The following is a 22,753-nucleotide window of genomic DNA, read 5'->3' as shown; positions in this document are numbered from 1 at the left end:
ACACCTGCTTCGTGCCAATGGCACCGAATTTGTCATTCTGGTGCGAGGATACCTGAGGGCCGCTGGGCTAAGGGCACAGGGGCCCTGGCAGGACGTCCCCAGACTGGCAGACTCGTGACAAGGTGAGCTGTGAGCCACTCGGCGACCAGCCTCGGTCACTCCTCCCTCCTCCTTGGGCTGAGGCCCCACCCTGGCCCTGACCAGGGGACAGTGGCACCCACCCCACTCCCGGCTCCAAAAGCCCCAGGGGGGCAGACAGGGAGGGACGTTATCGAACAGATCCTCGAAATGACTGGCAGCAAGGGGGCACCAGGCTCTGCCGGTGGTCCTGGGAGACAGAGTCGGGGAGAGGGGTGCAGTGTGTGACACCCGGGCACAGCAAGAAGCTGCTCCCCACCCACCCACGCCAGGATTCACGGGGCGCCCAGGAGGTGGAGCCCAGCCCCCGCTGGGAGACTTCGTGGTGTGAGCACGCGTGAGTGGGTTCGTATGTGTGTGTCCACGGGCATGCGCATGCTTCTGTGAGTGTGCGAGCTCGTATGTGCACGGCCCCAGTGCTTGGGTGTGTTTACATGAATGTGTAATGGGGACAGAGACCTTGAACGTGGCCCGTGTTGGGCCACTTGCTAACTCCAGACACCCTGCCGGGAGCGGGGCGCTCCGGGAGCTAAGCCCAGGGGCCCTTCCACAGGCCTCGCCTTGGGGAGCCCCCGCACCCCGCCACGGCCTGTCCTGACGCACTTGTTTGGAGACAGGAGAACAGGCCGGGCCACCTGCCCAAGGCGCCCTGGACGGGACACACTCCTTCTAGGTCGCTCTCCTGGCAGCAATTTTTCAAAACTCGAGGGCAAAGCCCGACCCAGCCAGAAGGGCTGTTTCTCAGCCTGCAAGACGCCCACTGTGTGCTGCCCGCCAGCAAGCCGCTGTGCTCCAGGGCCCGGGACCCACAGGGCCGTGAACCTGAGGGGCTGGCTGGGTGTGCAGCTGGCCCAGCCAGGCCCCAGGCTCAGCAGCCCTGGTGGGGGGCGGGCCGCTCTCTCACGAGCGACTGGGCATTGGATGTTGTTCTTGGCGTTAAGAGCTCTAAATATTTACAGAGAACAGGCATCGGAGCGATGCTGCCATCTGCCCTCCTAGTCACCTGACAGAAGCTGGAAGTGTTAGCGCAGGGGCTGGGGGCTGGCAACTCGAGGGCACGCAAGCCGCTCTCCTGCCCCGGCCGAGCCGGACACCACGAATCAACTGCCACCCCCCTCCGCCCCAGGAGCCCTTCTGCACCGGCGGCCCAGCGGACACAGGAGACAAAGCCCGTTTGCCCACCTGGCGTGAGTGCGAAGGCGGAGCTACATAGATGGGGGAGCAGCCCCAGAGAGTGCACCGGGCACAGGAGACGGCCCCCGACGTGTCCGTGGGCCCGTGGCCCCGGGCCCAGCGCGGCTCCTCCGGCCGGAGTGGCCACAGCAGCCTCAGCCCAGATATCATAGCCACTCGGCTGGGAGCTGGAACCTGTCACCAGGGGCCTGAGAAGGGCCCGACTCCAGGGTCCTGTCCAGACAGCGCAGCTCCTTCTGCAAGGCTGGACGGGCCAGCTCTCCCGCAGGCGCCCGCCTGGGCCACGTGCTTCCCAGCCGGAGTCCGTGCGAGACCACAGGACAACCGGCTCCGGGGACCTGGGGAGCCGAGACGCTGGGGACAGACGTGGGACCCCTGAGACCGCAGTGAGGAGAGCCGGGGGGAGGCGGGGAGAGGGCTGGCCCCTTGGGAAAGGGCAGGAGCAGGGGCACTGCCCGCAGAAGGCCGGCTTCCCCAGACCAGCTCTGGAGACCAGATCAGGCCCCTCCCTTCTGGCCTGAAAGGTAAATGTCAAAGGATGACATTTCCCCAGCTCCTCCCTCCGCCTCTCGGCCTCGTCCCAGTTAATCAACAAAATGAAGACACACACACACCTGCCCTTCCTTCCCACCCCGGCCCCCCCCCCCATGAACAACGGGCTCGGGCCACCTGGGCCCACAGAGCTTCCCGGGAGGGGGGGGGCACGGGAACAAAGAGCACTCGGGAAGCCTTCCTCCCCAGGAAGCCGGCTGTGCTACCCCGGTGCCCCCCCCGTGCCCCCCCCCGTCGTGACCTTTAATATTGTTGCCCCTTTCATAAGAAGTGCGCAGACCAGGGACGGGAGGGACAGCCTCCAGGACAGGGCGTCGAGGTCTGAGGCCTGGACCCGGATCACAGCCTCAGTTCCGGGTCCCCGACCTCGGACAGCAGACACTCTGACCCTGGCTCCCACCGGGTCTAGGTGCTGGACGCCAGCAGCCCGTCAGCTCCCTCAGGGTCACAGGTGGTGCTTTAGATGGCAGACCACCCCCCCAGCAGCTCCGAGGGCTCTGGGTGGGGCCTGAGAATCCGCATTTATTTTTAAGGCCCCAGTGGCTCAGCTGTGTGGCCCGGGGTCATACAGGCAACAGCACAGGCTCGGTCCCAGCCCTGTCCTGCTCAGGGTGGCCTGAAGGGCGCAGGCTGGCCATGGAGCCGAGTGGACAGGAAGCATTTCTGTGGAAGGAACACGTGGTCTGCACCCCAGGAAGTGAGGGGTGGCGTCCAGGGCAGCCCCCACCCGCCTGCAGTTCCAGAACCAGGCCCCCCCGGCCCCTGCCCTGGGGCTTCACTGCTTCCTCTTACCAGCACTGGGCTGATGATGCCGGTGCTGCCGACCCCCCGTGGGTCCCCGAGACAGGGCGGGGCCCCCGTGCCAGGCTCCCAACTCTAGCTTCCAATGCTGCCAGACATAAAGAAAGAGGCCGGCTGGCGGCCTGGGGAACGGGTCCCAGAGAGGCCAGGATGACCTGGAGTGGCCGCCAGCAAATCCCTCTGAGCAGGGCACCGGGAGCCAGCCCCTCTCGAGGCCCCAGGGTGCCTGCCCACCACCGCTCTGCCTGTTCTCACATTTCTCAGGCGTGCTCACACTCATGCACCCCGGCCAGGCTCGGCCAGGGACAGCAGGCCTGTGACCCAGGGAGGAGGCTGCCTGAGCGCCGGGGTCCCGGCCTTACTGTCCCCGTGTATCTGCTGTCAGGGCTGGGGGCCAGGGGGGCTGGGCGGGGCTGAGCACCAGCCCCAGATGCGTGGGGGGGTCCATGACAGCAGCCTGGAGACCTCACACCCAGCCTCCTCTCTAAGGGCCCAGCACCCTGAGGACAGCCACAGAGCAGTCCGCCAGGGCTCTCCTCGGGAGGGTGCTGGGCGAGACGCTCCCAGCCCCGGCCCACAGGGAGACCTTGCCCGGGGGTGGGGGGCCACGGCCGCAGGGAGCAGGGAGGTGTCGCTACAGACAACTGAGTCCACACGCTGGGCGTGTGGAGTGTTCAGCCCCAGACGTACCCACCGCGGCGATTCGCAAACACGCCACGACTTGGCAGCAGCCCGACTGAAAAATAACAGGGAAATAAAATGAAGGTGGGCACGCCCACACGGTGGGATTCTGAGCCGCGTGGGAGCCGCCGACATTTCACAAACACCGCAATGAAAGGAGCAGGTTGTAAAGTGTGTAGGAGGGAGAAGGGTCCGATTTCTACAAACGCCGACGGGCGCCCCACTCCCCGTGAACACGCTCGTGTATCGGGCGCTGTTCTGCCCCGGCCCCCGTCTTGCCCGGCTTCATTCCCTCAAACCCCACGGAGCCCATCTGCTGCCCTTCCTGGCTTGGGGAGGGGTCCCTGAGGCCCACAGTTGCGTCTGACCAGCGACAAGCCCAGGCAGACCCAGCTTGCCCATCTGGCCGTGGGCCTGGCTCGCAGCCCTGGCTCGGACCCTGAAGGGCCAGCTCATCCACCCTGGAGCTGACGCTGACGGCAGCAGACGGGACCGCAGACCTTGTCCCAGGCAGCAGGGGAGGCCAAGAAGCCCAGGCAGCCACCAGGACGTGGCTTTGGGGGTGGAGCCGGCTGGGTGGGCCGGCCCTGGGCCACTCAGCGTCTGTGAATGCAGGCTCCCTCCGCGGAGGCTCCCTGCCTCCTCCCTGGACATGACAGAGCCAGCAGCTGCCACAGGCTGAGTGCCGCCCCCACGGCAGGTACGAAGGTGAGCTCCAGGTGTGCTTAATGTGGGAGACATGTCAACCCCAGGCTGCAGACAAGCAGGGGCTCGTCCCCCTGATGGAGCTGAGCCTCGATCCAGACACAGGTCTGCCACCCCACAGCGTGACTCACCGCGCCCCCCCCCCCGCAGGTGCAAGGGTCCCCAGAGCACCCTGGGCACCGGGGCTGGGGTGCTGACTCCACGGGCCTGGGTGGGTGGAGCCGCTCCCCTGGAAACCTCGCCCACTCTGGGAGGCAGGGAACACCTGTCCCTTCCCTCTTCCTTGTCGGAGAACCCTGGCCCCAGGGGCCAGAGAGCAGGCAGCTCCGGAGATGGCTGCCGGCCGCCCCGCCTCGGCCTGGCACACCGGTTCCTGACCCGGCACGTGTGGTTTGGCACCACCACATTGCTGTGGGGTCGGGACCCTCACCCCCACTTTCTAGGTGGAGAAAGCGAGGCCCCACAGGTGACCTCCCCTGCGGGGGACACAACTCTAAGCCCAGCCGGTGCCCAGGCAGCTCTGTGTTTTCCCCGAGGAGTGACCTGCCCGCTGTGCCCCGCCCCTGCCCCCGAGACCGGAAAAAGCGGCCAGGGCAGGAGGAGGATGCTGGTGCCCGACCCTCCTCTAGATGCCGGGGGTCAGTGCTGGGGTGGCGGCAGAGAACAGCCACGCCGTGGCCCCTGCAGGCTGGAGACGCACAGCCCTGGGCACTCACAGCAGCTGACCCGCCGTCAGCCGAGTCACAGCCCCGTCGAGCCCTGGAGTAAAATGATGCTGAAGGGAGCCTGGGCCCTGACTCTGAGCCTGAACTCCGACCCCCTGCCTATACCCAGAGCCTGAACTCTGACCCCGAGCCTGAACCCTGACCCTGAACTCTGACCCTGAGTCTGAACCTTGACCCCATGCCTGGCACTGGACTCAGAAGCTGCCCTCCCCCCTCACTGAGTTCTCAATCAGCCAAGACTGTCAGTGTCACCTGTGGGGTGGACACACAGGGCAGAGTGGTCACCAGGGCAGCAGGAAGGGCTGAGAGCCTGGGCGGTGTGAGGGCACCCGCGCCCTTCCAGGGGGCGGCCAGGACTCTGGCCTCAGCCCCCCTCCCCGTCTAAGCCTCTCCCTGGAGCCCCTCCCCCAGCGCTTCTTCACCTGGGCGCCAGCCCGCAGGCCGCCTGCCGCACCCCGTCGCTCACAGGGCCCAGAGGGCGGCAGCCCCGACCTGCGGAGGGCGGGGGCTCTCAGAGCCGTTTCGCTGCCCGCCCTGACTGGTGGCCATTTGAACGGCCAGGGGAACCCAGACCGCGCCTTTAGCTCATGGCACTAGTTCCACGGTGCACACACTTGTCTCCGTGACAGCGGTGACGGAGGGGCTCGGCTTCGAGTTCGAGATCAGCCCGGTGCCCTGGGGTGCACATCCCTCCCCGCCGTCGGCCTGGCGCAGCCCCTGGCTCTGGGCTCCTGGCCAGCAGGGGGCGGCACGGAGGCCACAGCACCCCACACGTGGCATTTTCCCTCTGGGCTGTCTGTGGGCACGGGGGAGAGTGGGCCCACGGGCTGCACAGGTGCAGTGGGGGCGGGAGGGGCACTGGGCACCGCACGGCAGTCACCCGAGGGTGGGGAGCGACCCGGGCCAGATCGGGGACAGCCGTCCACACCACAGCAGCCACACAAGTTACAGGGCTACCTGCTGACCACAGGTTCGCACCACTGGGCGCATTATTCTGGAAAGATCGGACAGGACCAAGCATTAGGAAGGACCACGCTGAGTCTGGAGGCGCAGGCCACCAACCCCACAGCCAAGAAGCCCATAGAGAGCTCCAGGCAGGGCCCTGCGGCCTCACCTGTGAGGTGGGGACAACACCCCTCCACGTACCACTGGCACCAGGTAGCCTCACCTTCGCAGGCAGGGCCGCCCGTTCCGCGCCTCGCCCCACCACTTTGGGGGACGGAGGCAAAGCTTTGCAGGGACTGATTGCCTGCGGCCCCCAAATTCCTCTATTGAAGGCTGTCCTTAGGGGGTGTTATTGGGGGGGCTCTGGAAGGTGGATCGCATGTGAATGGGATCAGTGTGTTTATAAGAAGACACCCAGCGTCCATTCTCCCACCAGGGGGACTCACTGAGAAGACACCAAGAGGGGGCTCAGGAATCTCAAGGGACCTGGAGGTAGATGAAGTCAACCCTGGACCCCCTGCAGGAGAGAGCAGGGGTGGGGGGCCCCATCCAAGGTCCTGCCACCACCCTGGCCAGACACACTCGTGTCCCGGCTCAGGGCGCCTGAGCCTCAGCCCCCGGGAGGGGCCGAGTACCAGGCTTGACATGCTGTGCCAGTCCCGTCAGCCGCACCCTGTCCCCCCACCTGGCCGTGCCCTGAACTCACCCAGGGGGGTGGGGTCTCCGAGAAGGCCCCCTGGAAGAGGTGCCACGGAACTCGAGGCCGGGGGGAGAACAGGGGTCTCTGTGACACAGGAGCACGGGGCCCCGTGAGTGAGTACCTGCTCAACGGACCTGTGGGTGCCGCGGGGGGTGGGGGGTGCGGCCTCGGCTCTGGGAGGCAGGGCAGCCCCCCTAGGCTGGGACGGAGCACCGGCCCTCCCTTCCCCAGCAGCCTCTGTGCAGGACCCTGGCGCCCACACGCCGGATGCGCAGTGCTGGCCTGTGGCGGGATATCGGGGTGATATTCCCTGCTGTGCCCGGCACTGATGGAAGCAGGTGGAAACAGCCGCAGAAGAAAACAGCCCGCCCACCTGGAGTCCTGTGACCCCAGCCCACCCCTGAGGTCTCGGAGACCCAGGGAGATGGGGAGGGAGGAAGGGACAAGGGGTGGGGGCGGAGCTGGGGCAAGGCCCGGGCTGGGCACCTCGCCACAAGGACAGCGGCCCATCCTGCACCCCCTCACTCAGTCCCAGAGGGCAGGCTCCCCGAGGGCCATGAGCCTGTCTTCACAGACCCCAAGGGGGGCCCGCCAGGCCCGGCACAAAGGACAGGTCCCTGAGTGCTGCTGTCATGGCCGACTGACGTCTGTCCTGGGTCTCAGGCCCCCCAGAATTCATGCCCTTCCCCAAACCTGAGGTCAGGTTTTCCAAAACGCAGAGCCCAAGTCTGCCCTTCGGGCCTAGAGGGCAGGACGTCCCCTCCCAGGGGATGCAGAGGGACGGTTGCAGCCCCAGGGACTCTAGGGCCCGGAGACCACGGCCGGCACTGATTCCTCCCGGTGCGGGGGTACCCTTAGGGGTCCCCAAGGGCTCAGGCCCACTCAGAAGACAGAGCCACTGCCCGCATGGCCCCGGGACTGCGAGGTTCTCCCCACCCTGCACACCCGGTGCCTTCCTTTGGGGTGGGGGCAGGGCGGGGCCATCTGCCAGGCCCATTCTGTGGGAAGTGACCCTTCACCCACACGAGCCCTTGGGGACGCCCTGCAGAAACTAATTGCCTGGAAGCATAAATGGCACGCCCCAGGGATGGGGCAGGGCGGGGACAACTCTGCTGGGAACAAAGCCACCTCAGCGGCTGCAGCCAGCCTACCCGCAGCCCACCCACGGCTCCCAGGGAGGGGTGCCCCCAGGAAGCCAGGATTTCAGAGAGGTGGGCAGCTGGGCGCCGGGAGCCAGCTGGGTCCTAGGACCCACCTCTCTACAAACGGCGCCTACCAGCCAGCAGCTCCCTGCACCCCCCACAGAAGGGGCCTGAGAGTCCACTCGCCCTTTCTGCAGACACCAAGACGGCGGGAGATGAGCAACGGGACTTGGGCAGCGGGCAGAGCGACCAGGGCACTGGGACATGCCCACCACAGCCTGCCATCCCGACTTACTCTCTGGCTGTGTCCCTGTGGGCTGGGGGAGGTGCGCTGAAAGATGGGGGCACGAGGCTGGGGGACAGTGACTGCTCGGGTCACGCTGGGTGTCGAGGTGACCGAGCACCCCCACTGCCTCGGCCTCTCCAGGCCTCTGAGCAAAGGGGACCCCCAGCCCCCTGACTAGGACAGGCCCCAGGATGAAGGCGGGAGGGAACGCAGGTGGCTGGCCAGCCTGCGGCCGCCTGCCCCTACAGACACGGACCCTGGACACGAAGGGACGGACAAGCACGCAGAGAACAGGCAGCCTCTCCTCGCTGCTGCCCCGCCTCGGGGGGAGCCCCCAGCCCGGCTGAACGAGGAGGGTGCTGGAAGTCCCGCCCCACAGGATGATCGCCCCTCGGCGCCTCAGGGTCTCACCTGCAACAGGAGGAGCGCGTTGCGGGGTCCCATCATGGGGCTCTGGGGAGACACCTGAATGTTCACAGGCTTCCTCACCCCCACCACCCCCGGGGATGTCGGACACCCCCACACCGGACCTGGCTTCTGTGAGAATCCTGTTCTGGCCGTTCCACCGGAACCCCCACCTGCTGTGTCCTCTCAGTCACTCCCGTGAGCCACCTCCCCCCTGCCACAGCCTGCAGTGAAATCCGGCTTCCCCGAGACAGGCGGCGGCGGCAGCTGCTCGGCCAAGTGGGCGCACCTAATGCGGCAGAACTGAGCCTCAGTCTCCCCACCTGGAATAAACACAGCGCCCAGCTCAGCCTGGCTGTTGGGACTCAGGAGCGTCGCTTGCAACAGCAGGGTGGACACACCAAGGTTTCCCAGCTCCTGCCCAGGTTTCTTCTGTTCAAAAATAGCAGAGAAAGCCCTGGCTGGTTTGGCTCAGTGGACTGAGCACCGGCCTTCGAACCAAAGGGTCAGTGGTTCAATTCCCAGTTAGGGCACCTATCAGGGGAGGGAAGCCGCGAGACCCATGGGGCAGGCTGAGGGGCAGGCCGAGGGGCCGCCCAGCGTGCAGGCAAGGCCATCCGGGCTCAGGAGCAGAGACGCACAGCTGGGACGTGCCCTTGCACACGAACAGGCCTCTGTTCATTTTGGAAACCTGGGCCGGAGGCCGAGGGGGAAGGAAGGCTCACGCCACAGTCCGCAGAGACACACACACTCACTCACCCACTCAAGGATGCAGTTGAGTCACTGGTCCCAGTCACTCAGCGAGTGGGCCCTGGCGTCACAAAAGCCAGGCTCGGAGAGCCCCATGGGCTGATGCCAGACGGGCCACAGGGCAGCCGAGCGGCCTCCTGAGCATGGGAGGCCTCCCGTCCTGTCTCCGTGCACAGAACGGAGACACCCAGGGGCTGTCTCGGGGACAGAGGACGCAGGCTGGGAACAGGGCCACCCAGGGAGCAAGTCCCCAGCTGGGCTGGGGCTCCGAGGCCACCAGGATGCAAAGCCCAGGCCCCCGGAAACTCCTCCGCCCCCTAAGGAGGAAGGAAGGAAACGAACCATCTGTGCCACGCGGGCCGTGGCCCACTGGTTAATGGCTGGACCGGCGTGGCCGCGCGTACCACCCCAGAGTCCGGTGGGTCTGCACCGCCTCAGACCGAGCCTCCGCAGAGACCTCGGGGATGTGGCACAGCAGGAAGGCCTGGGGACACAGGGAGAAGGCAGCCATCCATCCGCACGCAGGAGAGCGGCCCCAGAGAGACCAACCCGCCGCCCTGCTCTGGGGTTCTGGCCCCGGGACTGGGGGAGGCAGCGTCTCTGGGTCTCAGGCCCCCCGGGGGCTCTGTGACGGCCACCGTGGGCAACAGGGACAGGGAGGCTCTGAAAGAGTTGGGGGCAGGACCTTGCGCCCACAAAACCACCTCGTGTGTGCCGACCACCTCCGGGGCGGGGGGCAGCGATCCCCGCGGGCACCACAGAGCACTGCTCAACACCCTGCCCCCACTGCCCTGCAAGCCCCGCTGGCTCCCAACCTCTACCCTGGCCCCTGCCCCCACACCGGGACGCGCTCCCCTCTGAACTCTGCGGGCGCAGCCAAGCCGGCCTGCATCACCAAGCTCTCTCAGCGTCTCCATGCCAAGGGAGTGGTCCTGGGGGGCGCACGCACCCCAAGAACCTGAGTTTGACGGCAGGACACGAGTGCAACGAAACACGCTTCCTGGACTGTGGGTGGAAAAGGACAATTTTACAGTGACCCTTTAAATACTTTTTAAACCCCCACCCAAGGACAAGCTCACGGGTTGTAGAGAGAGGGGAAGGGAGGGAGGGAGAGAGAGAGAGACATCGATCGGCTGCCTCCCATTCGCCCCCGACCAGGCACCGAACCCACAACCGGGGCCTGTGCCCAGAATCAACCCGCGAGACCTTTCGGGTTGGGCTGACGCTCCAGCCCACGGAGCCACACTGACCGGGGCGAATAACATCGTTTTATAACGTGTGTTTAGAGACGTGGATAAATTAACGACACTTAACTGGAGTCGACTGCCCCATCTATCCCCACCAGCCCATAAACCACACTGACCGAGACGCGCGTCTCCTCCCGCCCCGGCCACACCCCCAGCCCCAGCAGCGCCGCGCCCCGACCCCACGGGGGCTCTCGGCCTCCCACAGCTCTGTCCTGGGGGCGACTCTCCGGAGAACCGAACACCTCGAAGAGCTCGGAAAAGCAGGGAGCGACCCCAAATGTCCCCTTTCGAACCTTGACCCCACGCACACACCAACCACAGTGGCAATCCGCCTCCCCCCGCCCCCGCTCCTGTCCTCAGGGGACAGGTCCTGGGGTTCCAACCAGGACGTGCCTCTCCCACAACCGGCCACATGGAAGTGGACCGGCGCCCACCCTGCAGCGGCACAGGGGCCTGCGGGAACCAGACCTCGAGAGGCACCTGGCCCAACGCAGATCCGCTCTGGCCCCCAAAAGGGCCGCACACACCCACCCCCAGCCGTGTCAGGCCGCAGACCCGCGGGCACGGTGGGTCCCGATCCTGGGAGAGGCCACACGCCGCTCCGGCTGGTGGTGACAAACCGCCTGAGCCCCGACGGGGACCGGGGCATGGATGGGCCCAGACGCACACCAGGCCTGGATTCCCGTGAGGGTCACCCTTGCCTCTCACCGGCCTGTCAGGGAGCCCAGGGAGGAGGCGACACGGGTGACACCACCAGGTGGGGTGAGACCTCGGCTGACCCCAGAAGCCACTGAGCCGGGCCCGTGCTGAGAGCCGCGTGGGCCAGGAGGGCCTGCGCCGTGTGCAGCTGCCACTGGTTCACCTGGCAGTCACTGCCTAGGGAACCGGGCCCGGTAGGGCCCCTCCGAGAGCCCCAGGGCCTTCTGAGCACTGTGAGGGGGCCCAGGAGCCTCCCCAGTGGGGCACTTGCACCACGTTCCGCGCAGCACACGGACGTCCCCCCAGACCCTCACTCCTGCGCCCGACACAGAGAGGCAGACGTCAGGGGGAGGCCCCGCTGATCCTGCTGCTCCCAGGGAGATCCCGGGAGAACCCTCCTTCACCGCTGGGCCCCAGAGAGCCAGGCCCCCGGAAGGCCCCCAGGGTGCTGGGGAGGAAGAAGGGACGCCTGAGGCCACCTCCGGAAACCTCTTCCCTCCCCCAGTGCACTCACTCTGTCTAGACGTTCACTGGCCCCGGGCCAGTGCTCACTCCCGGGGAGTGGATGAACGAGAGACACCCCTCCCCTTGGGGACCAGCGCTCTCTAGGGAGAGTGACGCTGCAAGTGGATGCGGTGGCCACTGCCCTGGCCAGTGGCCCGGGGGGTTGGAGCGTCCTCCCGTCCTCTCGTGCACCTGAAGGCCGGGGATTCTATGTCCAGTCAGAGCACATACCTAGGCCGCGGGTTCAATCCCTGGCCCGAGCGAGTACGGGAGACAACCAATCGGTTTCCATCTCACTCCCTTCCTCTCTCTCTTTAAAATCAATAAGCGTATCTTTTAAAGTAAATAAATAAAATAAGTAGGTCAGCACCATTCTGAAGAAAAGGACAGGGGACACAGTGGGATGGGCAGGGCCGAGGGGCCCTGAAGGAGGGGCGGTCCAGGCGAGTGCCAAGGTCCCGGGGGGAGAGTAGCCTGGCCTGACAGCGGCCCTGGGGGGTGGCCTAGGGGACCAAGGGGCAGCAGGGGCAGGGCTGTGTGGGCCTGAGGGGCACGGCAGGGACACTGGCTGTTCCCCAGAGGGGACTGACAGGAGGGCACAGGCTGTCTCTGGAGCGGTGACTCTGGGCGCTGCGTGAAGAGCTGCCGGGCCACGGCTGCGGTGGCTCCGCGGACTGATTGCTGGCCTGCGGACCGGAAGGTCGCTGGTTCGATTCCCACTCAGGGCACAGATGTGAGAGGCAATGTTTCTCTCCCTCTCTTACTCCCTCTCTAAAAATACATGCTTTTTTTAATGCTGGCTGGCGGTGGGGGTGGGGGCAGGAGGGACAGCAGCAGAGAGAACAGACAGGAAAGGACAGAAAGGCCCCGTGCGGAACGGCGGGCCTCCGCCTTAGCCACCAGCAGGGGAAGTGGCGAGCAGGGGTTGATTTAATGATGCTATTTTTGTCAAAGATTTTATTTATTTATTTACTTACTTACTTATTTTTTTTTTTTAAAGATTTTATTTATTTATCTTCAGAGGGGAAGGAGAGAGGGAGAGAAACATCAATGTGCGGTTGCCTTTTGTGCGTCCCCTGCTGGTAGTTAGCCTGCAAGGAACCGGCCTGCAACCCAGGCATGTGCCCTGACTGGGAATCGAACCGCGATCCTCTGGTTCGCAGGCCCGCGCTCAATCCACTGAGCTACGCCAGCCAGGGCTTACTTACTTACTTATTTTTAGGGGGAGGGAAAAAGAGGGAGAAAAACATCAGTGTGTGGTTGCCTCTCACGTGCCCCCTACTGGGGACCTGGCCCGCAACCCAGGCCTGTGTCCGGACTGGGAACCGAACCGGGGACCGTTTGGTTTGTAGGCTGGTGCACCGTCCAACGAGCCACACCAGCCAGGGTTAAAGAGTGTATTTGTTTCTAGAGAGAGGAGAAGGGAGGGACAAAGGGAGGGAGAGAAACCCCCACGGGTGCCTCTCGTGCGCCCCGCAGCGGGGGCAGGGTGGGCAGCGGTTGACTTAGACAACTCAGGGTCCCCAGACCCAGCACACGGACCTTTGGGCCGGACGGTCTCTGTGGAGGGGGGACAGTACTACACCTGGTCCCCAGGTTGTGACCATCGGCCACACGTTTCCTGGGGCCGGGACAGGTCATGGAACCCAAGCAGGTTTGCTGATGGGCCACGTGGGCCTGCAAGGGACAGTGAGGGACAGCAGAGGGACACGGGGGGGACACAGGGAGGGACAGTCGAGTTCTGTCCTTCACAACTGGAGGAGGACCGGGACCCAAGCCCCCTCTCCCTCCACAGGTGACGCCCAGGAGGCCTCCAAGAGGGTGGGCAGAGAGTGGGTGTCAGAAGAGGGTCTCAGGGGAGACCCCCAGGGAGGGGGAGTCTGTGGGGGGCTCCACGGGGTGGGGAGGACGCAGCGGACAGCTGACCCCATCCAGATGCCCAGATTCTGTGTATCTGGACAAACACAGGTGCATGCACACAAACACACGTGTGCACAGATATGTGTACACACAAACACGTGTGCACAGACACACACAACACGTGCAAGCACAGGAGAGCACACAACACATGAGCATGCGCGACAGAGGTACACACCCAGGTCTTCCCTTCTGAGGCCCAGCAGGAGCCCAGCACAGGCCCCGGCCAGCCCGGGGGGGGGGCAGGGCAGGAGAGGGGGGTCCACCCAGACGCCTCTCTGCTCCCAACCCGGCTGCCACCTGCCCCTCGGAGGAGGTTGAGACCAGCGCGGAGCTGAGTGTGCTCAGCGCAGATAAGGCAAAATAAAGAAACCCGATGAGCTGCCGCGGAGCCAGTGACTGGCCCTGAATGCTAACTGATTGATTCATCTGGGAAGTTTCCCTCTGGGCAGAAAGCCTCACTCTCGGGCAGGCGGGGGGGGGGGGGGGNAAGCCTCACTCTCGGGCAGGGGGGGGGGGGGGGGGGCAGGCACCGACAAAGGCCAGGCGGGACCTGCCAGCACATGCGCCCGCTCACTGCTCCGGGGCTGGCATCTGGGCCGGTGGAGCGGCCCTGCTGGAAACAGGACAGCTTTTCACAGGAGTCTGGCAGCTTGAGAAGGCGCAGTGGGTGAGGAGAGCCCCGGTGGCCCCAGGGAGAGGGACAAGCAGGGAGAAGGCGGCGGGGTCCAAACGGGAGGAAACCCCACGGGGCAGCCACCTGCGCTGGCTCACGGCGGTCAGGAAGGGCCTGCTGCGTGCGGCCCGGGGCGGGTTGCAGGGAGGGAGGAGGCCCGGGTGCTGACCCCAACGGCACATTGTGCCTGGACCCGGTCATGGCACCGCCAGCCTGGTGCACCATCCATCACACAGGAGGCTTACCCAAGGCCCTCACAAAGCAGCCCTACGCTTCGGGGCCGCCGCAAAGTTGGGGCTCACAAAGAATTCATGAGGAGGAGGAGGAGGCTGCTCTCCCGGGGCCAGGGCCCACGGCCCCCGCCTGGCTCCCTGCCTGCCTACGCTCACCAAACTCTCTGTTCAACAAAGCCAAGCCAGCCCCAGACCATCCCTCCCACCAGGGGCTGGCCTGAGAGTTGGACTCAGCCCCCCTCTTCCCTGTGAGGGGCCCAAGCTCCTCCATTCCTGATCAGAACCCATTCTCAGGAGTGAGTGGGACAGACCCCTCGGCACTGAGAAGTGAGTGATAAAGCCCAGTGGGTTACCTACGTCAACAGGAAAATGATTCAGTCAAAGGAATGACTCTCTAATGGTGGAACGTCAAGCTGCATATTTTTTATGACCTACCTGAAAGCTGGGAACCTACCATGAGAGAAACATAAAACTCATTTTTTCTTTTCTGCTAGCTGGGCTTTTTTATGTTCGCAAAAGACAGACAGCCACCCTTTTCGGTAAGGAGATGACATACAATCTCCAAAGCGCCTTCAGCAACCCCGAGCCAGTACTGGTCCCAAGGAAATTACCACCCACAACACAGAGAGGGACAAGCCTCTTCCAATCGAATCAACTCAGACCGGGACTGTGCCTCCGAGGACTGTCCCGCCTCCCTGAGCACCCCCTGGCCCCCGTGATGGAGGAGGAAACTGAGGCACGGTGAGGAGACACATCTGCCCGGGTCAGGCCTTTGTCAAAGGGCAGAGTTCCTTCTGCCTTCCCCGCAAAACAGAACCCAAACGCTGGGGGGCCTTGTCTTAGTCCCTCTGAGCTGCAGTAACAAAGTACCGTAGACGGGGTGGGGGGGGACGACTCATCGGCAGATGGTTATTTCTCACATTCTGCAAGCCAGACGTCCGCGATCAGGGCGCTGGCGGACTCAGTGTCTAGCCAGTGTCCTGCCTCACAGAGCGGGGTCTCCGCCCCACATCCCCCCCGTGTCGAAGGGGCGAGGGCACTCGCTGAGGTCTCTTTATGAAGTTACGGGCCCCGTCATGAAGCCCCAGCCTCGTGACCGCACGGTACCCAAACCTCATCTCTACGACCACCACCCTGGGGATCAGGAGCCGGCGTGTGAATCTGGGGGCACACCGTCGGTCGGCGGCAGCCCCTGGCAGAGACCGGGGCCGTGGGACGGAGTTGGCGTAACGCCTCGGGCCACCCTGCTGCCGGCCCGCACCCACCTGGGCCGCTGAGACCCCCGCCCGGGCCCACGAGGGCTCCTCGACTCCCCTCCCCGACCTCCCACCGAAGGGCGTCGGCGATTTCTCATTTCCCTGCTTCACCGACTCCATTTTCCAAAGTGATTGAGACTCTAACACCATTAAAGATGATTTAATTTGCTTTTCCTAATGACATGCCCAGCGTAGGAGGACATTTCTCCTTTTCCACTTGAAAGTCACCTCGGGCTATTTTCTCCAGTTAAGTTAATAGGGAGTCAGCCCCTCAGACACGGAATGGGGGTGCCGGTGCCTCCCTTCCAACAGAGGGGAGCGGGGCGTGGCTGGGCAGAAAGACAAAGCCGGCAGAGTCTCCCGCTTCAGCGCCTTGTTTCTGCGTCTTCGAGCGCTTCCAGGGGCCGATCTAAGCCACGCCCAGTGGCCACCTCGACCCCCTTTACGAGGAAGCATCCCGGAACCCAGGCCGGAGACCTGGCCTCCAGGGGCTCCCCATCAAGCACCTGCTGTCGGGACCACGCGGCTCTGTGAGGCCGGTGCGTTTCCAAGTCCCTTCGCAGGTGAGCCGATTGCGGTCCTTGGTGAAGGATGGAGCCTCTGCAACGTAAACACAGACGCAGAACCAAACCTGCCCGCCTGCCCCACCCTGTCCAGTCTGGGCCCCCGGAAGCCACGACCTCCGAAGACCGACCGTCACATCGTCCTCTCCGGCCCCTGGCATCCTCGTCTGGCCTGGCGTCCTCGTCTGGCCTGTCACCCTGGCGGGGCCACGTCCCTCTCGTGTGTGGCTGGACTGCCCAGCACCCCCTCGCCCACCTCCCTCGATGCCACGTCCCCACATCTGTGGTGCACGTCCCACCGAAGGGCAAAGCAGGGCTATGCACGTGGCCACCCCTCCCCGGCGCTCAGCACCGACCAGTGAGGCTGGTCACACGGGCTCCGGGCCGTGGAGTTGGAGGGCCCCTCGGGCTGGGAGATCGCAGCCCAAGGCTCCGAGGCTCCAGGCCTGTGTGGCACCGCAGAGCTGCCTCCTGGCGTCCACCCCGGGGCCGCCCAGCCCTGGTCAGGGCCTTGCTGGAACCCAGACACCCGGCCCAGCACCCCGCTGTGCCCAGGGGCCGGCACAGCCCAACGACTTCTGGGGTCGAAGGCGGCCCTCGGCCGGCACTGGACCCCTCTCGAACGTTCCTCCAGTGCGGGGAGGCAGGGAGGGCACTGAGCCATTTTTGCCACCAGCTAAAATATTTCAGTCTCAGATCAAAAAGGACAAGAGCCAGAAACAGCGGGGAAGCGCGGCCAGATGGACGCCGTCGGTCTCGGGGAAGCAAACGGACAGACAGCCCGCCCTCCGCCCTCCGCCCTCCGCCCTCCACCCTCCACCCTCGGTGCTTCAGCCCAGCCCCTGCAGTCGGGCACTGAGACTCCACTGGCGTCTGTCTCCGGGTGAAGGTGCTACCGTGTGCCTGCCCTGTGCTCCCCGCGATGCGCTGGGAGCCAGGCCTCACCACCTGCACACCTGCCAGCCCCGGAGGCAGAAGCAGCAGCTTCAGCAGGTGAGGGGACCTGTGGTCGGGGGCTGAGGCCACAGCCCCGTCCCGTCGGCCCTCCCATCACCTGGTGACTGGGCTCAGGGGGCCCGGAGGGAGATGCCACCAAGCAGGCCCGTCCTCGGTCCGCCTCAGTGCCCCCCGCACGGCAAGGGCTCTGGATAGAAGGTGGGTAAGGCCGCCGTTCCCAGACCGGTGCCTCCCACTGAAGGCCAGGGCAACCCAGAGTAGCTTCACAGAGGAGGAGGCACTGGGCTGCCCAAACCCTGCCGCAGGGTCAGCCCGTGAGAGGGCAGCCCAGATGGCTGGACAGAGGTGCCCGGAGCCCTGCTGCCCACTCGCCCAGACAGGAGGCCTGGGCACCGAGGTCCGTGGCTCCGCAGAAGCCATACAAACACCACGAATCGGGGGAGGGCCGTCCCTCACCAGATGTCGCCCCAGGTAAAGACCGACCGAGAAGCCTCGGGCTGGCCAGGGACGGGGTGCTGCCTGCCCCCCAGAAGCCCCTCTGCTGCCTGCAGAAAGTCGACTGTGCCCTGTGAAAGCAAACGGAGGCCCTTGGAGGTCGCAGTCCCAGAGGAGTCCCTGGACACACCCAAACGGAAGCCGCCCAACACAGAACTTCCTCCCGGCCGCTTTTGCTGGGCGAGCCGTTACCAGGTGTGCACCAGAAAGGCTAATGGGCAATGTAACTCATAATTAGTCTTTGGTTAATTAAGAATGGGAAAACTAATTACCTAGTAAATGTCGCAGGTATCCTAGGCACCATCTTTGAAAAGGGGCGACCCTCCCTAAAGAGGGAGGGAAGGGCACTCAGGAGGGGCCTCGGAGGCCACGGCCAGGGCCCTCGGCCCCCAGGCCCCGCCAGGTGGGAGAGAGTGCCGGCCCCTCACCTACTCTACAGCAGGCGCTGGGGGTGGGTGTCTGTCTGCTCAGCACTCGGTCCCCGGCCCACAGAGAGAGCACACCACTGCATTCGTTGAATGAATGAGTGGGTGGGTGGGCAGCTGCATCTTCAGACGGCAGCCCTTGCAGGAGGAGCACTGTGTCCCCCCCTTGGGGCCCCGGCCCCAGTCACCAGCCCAGACTCAGCAGGACCCACTTCCCTGGCCGCTGGTCCTTGCAGCCACACGGACCACCCTTGGGTGGCCACGGGGGCTCCGATCTGAGCACCCCTCCCCCCACATGGCACTGAGCCAGCACCAAAGTGTCCTGAGCCCCCTCCTCCAGGTCTAAAGGGGTCCCAGAGCACTCGCCTTCCCTGGCCCCCGCCCCCGCACTGCACTGACCCAAGAGAGACCAGGACCGTAGGAGGCCAAGGTATCAGTGCCCCTTGGTGCGCCCCAGTGCTAGGGGCCAGGATGGTGGGGGCCCCAGGGCTCTGGTCACAGCCACCTCCTCCGAGGAAGGCCTCCTGTCAGCCGCTGCAGTTACAAGGATGCTCTGAACCCGATAGAACCGAAACCAGGTCCAGGGCCCCGCCTTCCAGGGCGTAGGAGCAGCTCCAGCCCTCGCTGGGCCCCCACACACGGGCCCTCTCACCCAGAGACCAGCCTGGGGAACAGCCCTGAGGTCGAGCTGCACCCACCCGAGCTCCCACGGCTCCGCCCACCCCACCAGCTCCGAGGTACAGCTGCCAGGGAGCCGGGGCCGAGACAGGACAGGCTCCCACCACCACGCAATGTCCGCCCAGCTGGCCTGCTGAGACGTCCAGCCTCCAGGGAAGGGCTGCACGGGGCAGGGGGTTCTGAGGACGTTGCAGCAGCGGTCACCTCCGCACAGCCCAGCCCTGGCAGGCCTGCCCTCCTGACAGCACCGAGTCGGCAAACGGGACAGAACGGGCCCCACTGCAGTGCCCCAGGGCCGGTGCTCCTCCCAGAACCCCATGCAGTGAGGGTCCCCGGGCACCGCACTGCACGGGCACCTTGGGTCCCCGTGCAGTGAGGGTCCCCGGGCACCTTGGGCACCTCCCGCTCAGGGCCAGACCCCAGTTACCAAAGGCCACCTGTCCCGTGACCCCACTTACACAGACTGCCCAGGACGGACAGAGGCACAGGGACAAAACAGACGGCTGGCCGCCCTCAGGGGTGGGGCTGCACAGAGACGAATACGCTCAATGACAATGAACTCTGCATACTCCGACCAACGGTTGAAGTGGCACACATTAGCCTGGACCCGGTGGCTCAGTTGCTCAGAGCATCGCCGGGGACCAGAAAGGAGAAAGGTGGCAGGCCCAGTCCCCGGTCGGGGCGCATTCAGGAGGCGACTGAGCCACATCTCTCTCTCACACCCTCCTTTCTCTCCCTCTCTCCTTCCCTTCCCCTCTCTGAAGTCCATCAGCATGTCCTCCGGCGAGGATTTCAAAATGGTGGATATTGGGTGATGACTGTCTTATCACCATTTTTTAAGATGAAAGTCAAAAAGGACCACCCAGGACAAACAGTCCCAGGCTCCAGCCCCCACGCCCTGGTCTCAGGGAGGGCGGGCAACTGCCTGTGTGCCCAGCTTGCTCCTGGCTGAGGGCCTGGGAAAGGCTCTCAGACCCGGCAGGGCCCTTCCCGGCAAGGTCACGGCCACAAGCCTGTGCTTCCGAGGGGGCTGCCCCCCACCGAGGGCTGACTGGCCGCAGACCCCTGGGCCTCTGGAAGTCCCAGAATTCACTCCTGAGACGGGCCTCCAGGCTGCTAGGAAATGACGCATTGTTACAACCAATTCTTTGCACTTTGATACTCTTTCCCTTCTCACCTCCTCAGTCTCATTCAGCTTCTTTTGCAAGCGGACAGCAAATTGTCAGGCTTCAATGGAAACAATTAGTGCCTCCGGTCTCCGGGAGAAACAATTTGCCAATTAAAATTCCCTTAACTGTGGCTACAGGCAGAGAGAGTGGAGAAAATTCACGCTGCGAACCAACCCCTGGTGGGGGACCCACAGGGTGTGGGGGAGCCAGAGACGCAGCCCTGACAGCCACCCCCAAGGGGTCGTTCAGCCGTCCCCCCTCCAGATCACGGGTAGGGAAGCCGCGGCCCTCAGAGGTGAGCCGTGAGGGTCAGCGCCCCCAGCCAGGCTGCGCACGCGCACACGCTCCCGTTCCGTCACCGCCACCCCAGGCCTCTGCACCAGATGGGCGGCTGCCACCACAGGCACCCAGTCCCCCTGCCCAGAGTGAGCTGTCGGAGAGAAAGGAGCAGACAGGGAGGGTGGCTTGCTGGGGACGAGGACCTGCCTGCTCGGCCAGCAGCCCCTCTCCGAGACCTGCCCCAGCTCTGGGACTCGCCACCTCCCGGGGCCACACCCAGGGGACAGAGCCACCAAACAGAGCCCCAGAGGCTCCCGCGCTGCAGGGACGGCGCCGTGATGAGTAATCAGCCCAGAGTGGCCACTGTGAGAAGAGCAGAACATCTCACCGAGGATGTTAAGTCAGGGGGAGAGCAAACAAGCGCACAGCCACTGCCACCTCGGCCACCTCTGAGAGCCACCAAACCCAGAGCCGACAGGCCTCCGGTGCAAGCAGCACGCTGAACAGCGAGTGTGTGGCAGCGCAAGCCGGGCACGGAGATAAGGGGTGTTGGATCGATACCCCAAGGCCACCAGCTCCCTTCCTCCCTGACCGGACGGAGCCTGGGGGACCCGACTGGATGCCCCACTTCCACCGTCACTGGGGACATGAGGGGACGCGCCTTCTCTGAGGGCCGGGGTTCCTTTCCCTCCTTCTTGAGGCCCCTGACAGGACGGTGAGGCCCGTGGACGTCAAGAGCCCGGCACACGGCACAGAGCCCAGCACACGGTGCAGAGCCCGCCTGCGTGAGCGCTGCCACAGCCGGAGGAGGAGGAGGAGGAGGATGGACAGAGCCCCCCGCCCTCCCAGGAACTGGCTGCCCGGCCGCTTCACACTCAATTAATTAATCAGCGGCCCCCCGGTTGCCCCAGCCTTGCTGGCGGCCCGGCTTCACCGCTTCAGATCAGAGCCTCGCAAAACGTTCTAATGAATAATAAATAGGAGCGTTAAACCCGTTCATTAGAGGGGGTGCTCCGCGCTTGGACTCCAAGGGCAGACAGGGCCACGTGGACCTGCCCTCGGGTTGTTCCTTCTGCCAGAAATGGAGGCGAACAGGAGCCGAGCGGCCAGGCAGGTCCCCGACACGGAGCCGCCAAGTGGGGGGCCCTGGGGAGCGGTGGCAGACCCCACTGGAAACAGGGCCCCACACAGCTTCCAGGTCAGCTTCTGGAGGCCAAGCGTCTTCCCCTCTGGCCTTACCCACCCAGGAGACCAAGGATCCACCTGACAGACACGGCCTGCCCCCCCCCCCCCCCCGGCGAGGACTCCTGCCACGCACCAGGGCCAGCGGTGGCGTAGGGGCGGGCAGAGTGGTCCGTCCCATCTTCACGGCCACCAAGGGGCTGGACTCCTGGGCCGCAAAGACAAACCTGGGCCCGTGGGAAACCTCGGTCCACATCCCTGAAGAGACAGATGGGACCTTCGCTCTCTGAGCCCTGAGGGAACTGTGACACCAGACCTTCGGTGTCACCGAGCTGAGAGGACCCGAGGCCCCAGCCCAGCCCTGTGGCAGCTGGCCCATCCCCCCACCCCCGCCCTCCGCAGCCCCCAGCCCCTCTTGCCCTGTGGCCCAGGTGGCGCCAGCTGAAGCGCCAGAGAGAGCTGGGCTTGGCTTGCGATCTGTTGTCCAGAGTGTCCCGTCCCTGGACATCAGGAGGGACTCACTGAGCATCACAGGCTCCACACTGTGGCTCTCTGCAGGGGGAGTGGGTCCCAGCGCCCCACGCCTCCCCCAGCTCAGTCACACTCAGCACGGAGGCACTGGCCATAGGTGCCACAGCCAGGTGGACCCCGGGGGGGGGGTCAGTGCACGGGCGTGCAGCCAGGTAGGCGAGGGCAGGGCAGTGTGGACCGCACACCTATGGCACCGGCACGGCCCCCGGCAGCCCAGCCCCCCGCCGGGCATCTGGCACACACAGGCCGCTCTCGGGCCCGCAGAGGAGGCCGACGGACAAGGAGATGGTGGCGGGGGGGGTGGGGGGGTGGGCAACCAGGGTGCGTCCCACCCGCCTTCCTGCTCCGCAGGCTTTGGAGGGGGCTCCTCACCAGCAACTCACAAGCAGAACTCAGAGAAACCGAATCACCTGGGGAAAGGCCCCACGTGACAGCAGAGCGGGGCCCAGACACGTCCTGAGTGCGTGTGCAACAGCGTGCATCGGGCGTCCCCGCGTGCAGCACTGTGTGTGGCACTGTGTCTCTCTGCGTGGGTACCGATGTGTGTGTAACAGCCTCTCTGTGTGACAGTGTGACCAGGTGCATTTGTTAGTGTGTGACACGGTGTGCTTCTGAGCGTGACAGTGTATAAGCGCATGTGTGTGTGTGTCTCCGTGTGATGGTGTGTGTAAGGGAGCCCCTCTGTGTGTGTAAACGGTGTGTGTGTGTGTATGCACATTCTGTGCTCCGAAGGCCCTGCCCCGAGCCCATAGCGGTCATGGCCCCCGCCCAGGGCGCTGCCGTGGGCAGGAACAGACAGGAGCGTGGCCCCGGTGCACCCAAACTCGAGTCCGTGGACACTGACAGGCAGGTCCCTCAGTGGGGGTGGGGGGCATGGTGGCCGGAGTCCTGGGTAGGGCCACCGGGGGGGGGGGGGGG

General features: G+C 65.1%; 1 protein-coding gene across 3 annotated transcripts in view; it reads right to left on the bottom strand.

Moving 5' to 3' along the window:
- VAV2 (vav guanine nucleotide exchange factor 2) overlaps positions 1-22,753 on the bottom strand; it is an 88,327-nt gene that overhangs the window by 37,929 nt on the left and 27,645 nt on the right. The gene's annotated exons all lie outside the window — the stretch shown is intronic.

Source organism: Sturnira hondurensis, unplaced genomic scaffold (assembly GCF_014824575.4).
Source record: "Sturnira hondurensis isolate 20B ecotype Veracruz unplaced genomic scaffold, ASM1482457v3 Scaffold0022908, whole genome shotgun sequence".
In the NCBI taxonomy this organism is placed as follows: Eukaryota; Metazoa; Chordata; class Mammalia; order Chiroptera; family Phyllostomidae; genus Sturnira; species Sturnira hondurensis.
This window is presented reverse-complemented; position numbering and strand designations above follow the sequence as displayed.